A 6,384-nucleotide genomic window follows, 5' to 3' on the forward strand; every position below is an offset into this window, starting at 1 on the left:
AATGTATGGGTTGAGTAGAAATGAAAGGAAGGAAGAGAGGATTTTATAGATGAGAAATTAAAAGGCAATCATAACACCTATATGTAGGCCAGCTGTAGTCTCACTCTCTCTCTCTCTCTCTTTTTATTTATTTATTTATTTTCTTTTGAAAAAGCATGTGTATATATAGGTAGTTGTGATTGTGGCTCACATCTTCCCTTGGTTTTGTGTCCAAGAATGACTTAAACGCCCTCTATGGGTCGGGGATAGACTTCCCATACAGTTTTCTTAAAAACTGGCAAACATGGTCTTTTTTAGTCAGATTCCCAAGATTAAGTTAATCATGTTCTTTATCAAATAGTGGCCATAAATCATGAATTGCACGATGCACATCTCCACTAGGATGCGTCTCAAGAGTCCATAGAAGATTATCTAAAGACTCCTTACTCAGGTCATCCTTAATGAATTGTATTTTATCTTCACGGTTTATAGATACCATTCCTAAAGAACGACATTGTGTATTACAAGTCCATCTAGCACATCGATGACAGACTTCTAGTCGTTTTGCACGACGTTTCTTTGCAAAAGTGCTTTTACTTGTTCCAGGCATGTGTGAAATGAAGGAGTTAGAGGACTCACCTAATAATCAGACTTTTGCTTCAATCAACCAGCGAATATCTTCAGGAATTCCATGATTCATTAACAATCTCAATCTTGCACATTTAGCATGGTAAATTTTTGTAATCGCATTCTGAGGTAGAGCAGGAAAATACTTTTTCAATTTTTTAAGATTAGTGTCCATTTTCAAATGAGAATTGGAAGAGAGATTCAAAGAATTGCACAAATATATACACAAATATCAGTTATTGTGGGAAACTGAAAGAACCGACTTAAGTCACGGAGTACCGTTGTCCGCCATTTGACCGGGGTGAGAGAAACTAGCAAAAATCACTAAAAAAGAAAAAAAAAACAATGTGAGAAAAACAAAATAATCAACCTTTATCTACAAGATCATTCCAACTAGTTGATTCATTTTCACTAGGAAAATTATCAAAGTAAGCTTTCAAATGATGCCCATTTTCCTTAAAATCATTGTCATTCATTGAATTCTCAATGTCACAGGCCCCATAAGGATTGCTCCATCTTGGTCTTAGCTCTCTAGGGAATGCATAGAGTTGAAAATTATAAAACAAAACTTTTTGACCAGTATCAACTTTTTGACAATTTTCACAAGTTTTGCAGAATGCATGGGTGTCCTTGAACATGGTGGGCTAATAAAATCCATTTTGAAAGATTTTTACAGTTGTCTTTTTTGACGAGAAATAACTTCCACATGCTTCAAAATGACAAAGTTTAATGACACTACTTACCTCATTGTCGGGAATGAATCTTTGAAATATTTGATCAGGACAATATTTGAATAAGTTAGGGTCATCACAATAAAATTTCTTCACTTCGTTCAAAAACTTTTCTTTGTCTTGGGTACTCCAATCATCTGGCAAATCTCCTAAAGCAAAAAAATTGATATTTTTATCATACCAAGACATTAGACTAAGAGAAAGTAAGGATTCGTTAGGAAAGTAATCATTGATTGGTGTGATGTGAAATGTCGAATCTGTTGTCACTGTTGACAAAAGATTCGCATCAACATTTTCGGTGTTTGTTTCATCTGTGATTTCTTTCTTAGAATAAATCATTTGCAAATCTTTAGATTCATCTAACTCATTTTTACTTAAAATAGATTCAAGTTGATCATAAACTAATTCGTCAATATGATCTGCTTCTTATAAATCATTATCATCTCCAAGTTGCTTGCAAATGTTGAAAATATTCATCTCCAATGTCATGTTTCCAAATGATAGCTTCATCAGTCCATTCCTATAATTAATCAATGCGTTAGAGGTTGCAAGAAATGGACGTCCTAAAATAACAAGAAATGAATTACATGCTTCAACAGGTTCTGTGTCCAAGACAATAAAATCCACAGGATAAATGAATTTATCGACTTGTAGTAACACATCTTCAATTATTCCTCTAGGCACTTTTACAGATCTATCGGCAAGTAAAAGAGATATAGAAGTTGGTTTTAACTCACCTAGATTGAGACTCTGAAAAACTGAATATGGAAGTAAATTCACACTAACACCGAGATCAAGTAAGGCTCTTTCAATTTTATGCTCTCCAATAAAGCAAGAAATTGTAGGACAACCAGGGTCTTTATATTTCAAAGCATTATTGTTATGAAGAATAACACTTACTTGTTCGGCTAGAAAGGCTTTCTTTTTCACATTCAGTTTCCTCTTCACAGTGCATAGATCTTTCAAAAATTTAGCATAAGAAGGAACCTGTTTAATAGCATCTACCAAAGGTATATTGATCCTTACCTGTTTGAAAATTTCAAAAATTTCAGAGTTGTGATTGACTTTCCTTTGTTTGGTTATGGCTTGAGGAAATGGAAGTACTGGCGAGGAATCAGTCATTTCTTTGCAATTTTCAGATTCAACCCCTTCCTTACCCTTAAAGATTGACTCATCATCTTTCTCATAAGGTTCAAGAGAGGGCTTTTCAATAACGTTACCATTGCGCAGAGTAGTGACTGATTTGACTTGATCCATGTGTTGGCTTCCAGAACTACTTGCATTTACATTGTATTGCCCCTTGGGATTTTGTTGGGGTTGAGATGGAAACTTACCTTTCTATTGGAAACTGAAAGCAGATGTTAATTTTGCAAGAGTATGTTTAAAATCTGTCATGTTTTGAGCAAGTTAAGTATTGATTGTCTCTTGCTTTTTAATAAATGCATGCAATGTTTCCTCGAGATTTCTTCTAGGAGGTGGAGCATAAGGAGGTGCATATCCATGAGAATTTTGGAAATTATGGTGTGCTTCAAATGGTGGTTGTGAAGTTTCTGCATTGTTGTTCTCACTCTTCCAACTAAAATTTGGGTGATTTCTCCAACCAGGGTTGTATGCTTGTGAATATGGATTATGATTGGCCCTTTGGAAACTGTTTAAAGCATGAGCTTGTTCATGGAAACATTCCTTAAAAGAAGGCAAGGTCGGACAGTTACTGGTTGAGTGTTTATTTGTTTTAAAAATTTGACACACAATATTTTCAACAGATTTTAATTGACCACTCGTTTTCAATTCTAGTGCCTCGACTTTTCTAGCTAAAGATGCAAACTTGGCTTGAAGGTCATGATCTTCCCTAAGGTTGTACATACCTCCACTAGATGTATAAGGTTAAGTTTTACTCGGTGCCTCATAAATACCCGCGGTGTCCCAATTTTGAGCATTTTCAGCTAACAAGTCTAAATACTCCATTGCTTCATCAGGGTCTTTATCTTCAAAAGTTCCATTGCACATCAATTCAACCATTTGCCTATCTTTAGGTGTTAACCCTTCATAGAAATGTGAAACCAATCTCCATGTTTCAAAAGCATGATGAGGGCAAGTACTAAGCAAGTCTCGATATCTATCCCAACATTGGTAAAATGTTTCTCCTAGTTTTTGAGTGAAAGTAGTGATTTGTCTTTTGAAAGAGTTTATTCTGTGAGATGGGAAAAACTTCTTCAAAAACTATTGTTGCATTTCATCCCAAGCACGAATGGATCCTGGTCTTAAATTTTGTAGCCATGTTTTAGCTTTATCTTTTAATGAAAAAGGAAAAAGCTTTAATCTGATGGTGTTCATGCTACAATTTAAATTATTATATGTGTTATAGACCTCCTCAAATTCTCTTAAATGCAAGTATGGATTTTCTAATTCTAAGCCATGAAAAGAAGGTAAAAGTTGAATAATACCTGGTTTAAAATTAAAATGAGATGCATCGGAAGGAAAAACTATGCATAATGGTGCACTTGTTCTTGTGGGATTCATGTGGTCTCTAAGTGTTCTAACACGGTTATTCTCATTATTCTCATTATGAAGTGATTGGTTATCTTCTTCGGCCATATTTTCTGAAAATGATGAGGATACCCTACAAAGTCTACCACTTGATGTACGTGACCACACTCTCATGCACGTGTAGGAATAGAATAAAAGGAAAAGGAAAACAAAAGAAGAAGAAACAGTAGAAAAGAAATAAAGTTATATACAAGAAAAGTAAAAAAAAGAAAATAAAATAAATATTATAATTTATACAAAACTTACCTCCTCGGCAACGGCGCCAAAAACTTGACACGACGAAAAGATTGATGTCTTCTCCCAAGTGCAGGAGTGTCGAAGTAATAAATAACCCGGCAAGACCGGGGTCGAACCACGGGGAGGTTAATTGTACAAATTATAAATAACAATAATACAACAACAACAACAATAACAATAACAATAACAATAATAATAATAACAACAACAATAATAATAGTAATAACAATAATAACAACAATGACAATAACAACAAATAATAATAATACTAGTAGTAGTAGTAGTAGTTGTATTAGTACTAATAATAATAATAATAATAATAATAATAATAATAATAATAAAGAAAGAGAAGAAGAAGATGATGATGAGAACTTGGAGATGGAATATTAATGTAAGGATTAAACAATGATAATAACAAATGTCAAGGTTAGAGGTTCCACTAATGGTATGTCAAACAAGTATAGTATAAACTCTTATTATTGAATTGGAAACCACACACAAAGGAGGTTCCAATCAGATTATAGATTGTTAACATGATTACATTAGTCATCTTATTCGATTAATGCTAATACTTGTAAATCTCGTCAAGCATTCATGATTATAACTTATGTTAACAACAAATGAAGTTCCTTTCATAGCTCAGGTGTCGGTTATACCATATAGTATGGGCTATGAGAGTGCCAAGTATTTGTTGTACCAAGTGTTATACAACATAAATCAAGATTAGTCATTTAACAAGCAAAGTATTAAAAAGTGAACAAGATAACAAATACAAAACATGTTAGTATCAAACAATAAAGTCCATATTAAGTTTACACTATATTTATTCTTACACCATTAGTGTAGCCTTTTCACCTTGACATAATAAACTTAGCTAGACATAATGAAAGAAAGAAAAATAAATAAACAAAATCAAAACATAAATAAGATAAAATTTAGCTAAGAAAATGAAAGGAAATGAAAGACATAAACTTGAGATTAATGAAAGCAAAGCAGAAAAATTATAAAAAATACAAAGAGAGAAAGGTAGAACATGATATTAAACTGGTAACGAAGATGCCTAAATGCATGGAAAATGCCTCCTTTTATAGGCCAAAATTGGGAACTATTGATTTGATGACTAATTGATAAGTGGGTGGCCAACTCTTGACTTGGTGACAATCCTTATCTTATCTTGTCTGCCCAAAACGTCATTGATAACGTCAAAATTGGAGCCACTCGAAACATGAAAGTTGTTGGCAATTGTCTCAGCTATCTTGTGTAAAACATTCAGCTCATTTGGACTTCTAGAACTCCAGATATGGCCAAAATACTGAGTAGTGCTCGGGCTGGAGGACAGATTCGGGCTTCTTTGTTGTTGCTACAATTTGGACTTGAAAATGACCTTTTTAGATCTTGGGCTCCTTTTTAGATCTTAGGCTCCATATGAAAGTTGTAGGCCTATGTCTTACCTTTCCATCTATATAAAGTGGACCTAAATCTGAGATCTATAGCTCCAGATATGACCCCATTACCAAACAGTGTTCCGGTTTGGATTGCACCGACATCTCTTTTCTAAGTTTGGCCAACTCTTTATCCATGCAATTTTATCCTTGCAATTTAAGTTCTTAAAGTCATCAATCAATCCTTTCATTTATGTGATAGGCCTGCATTTAAAATGAACATTTACCATAAATTAAATGTATCTTATATTATTAGATATATTATTATAAAACATGCTTTAGTTAAGGAGTTATTGATACTTCAAGTGCAAAATGATGATTTAAAACCATGATAAAAATACACTTTTAAGTACTAATCAGTAACCCTAAGACTAGAATGCCTGGGTTAATCAAGCTAAAGTATGAAAATCAAAGATTTGGGCTTGGATATAAGCCCTAGAAAGACGACTACAAACGGGTCTTTCAGATTAAAAGAGGGGCAATAATGGCGAGAATTGAAGGAAGAGAGCCAGAAAAAGAGGCACTCGTCATCCCACCACTCCAGGTATCTTTCCCAAGGGCTACAAAAGTGATTAGATTTGGCATAATGGATCTACACATCAATACCCTAGAGAGCCAAGAAGAAAGACGGGTAGAGGGAGCAAATTTGGGAGTAAAGGATGAAGTTCTGCCGCAACTTTCCATTCACACTATTGATGAACCTCTTGCCAGATTCTTCATACGAAAATTAGCTAAAGAAGAGGTGTACCAGAACTGGAAGATGGAACTTGCTCCTATTGTGTTTAAAAAGTAATTATTCTTTTTTGATCATGCTCGGACTT

Source organism: Populus euphratica, unplaced genomic scaffold, assembly GCF_000495115.2.
Source record: "Populus euphratica unplaced genomic scaffold, PopEup_1.0 scaffold470.1, whole genome shotgun sequence".
In the NCBI taxonomy this organism is placed as follows: domain Eukaryota; kingdom Viridiplantae; phylum Streptophyta; class Magnoliopsida; order Malpighiales; family Salicaceae; genus Populus; species Populus euphratica.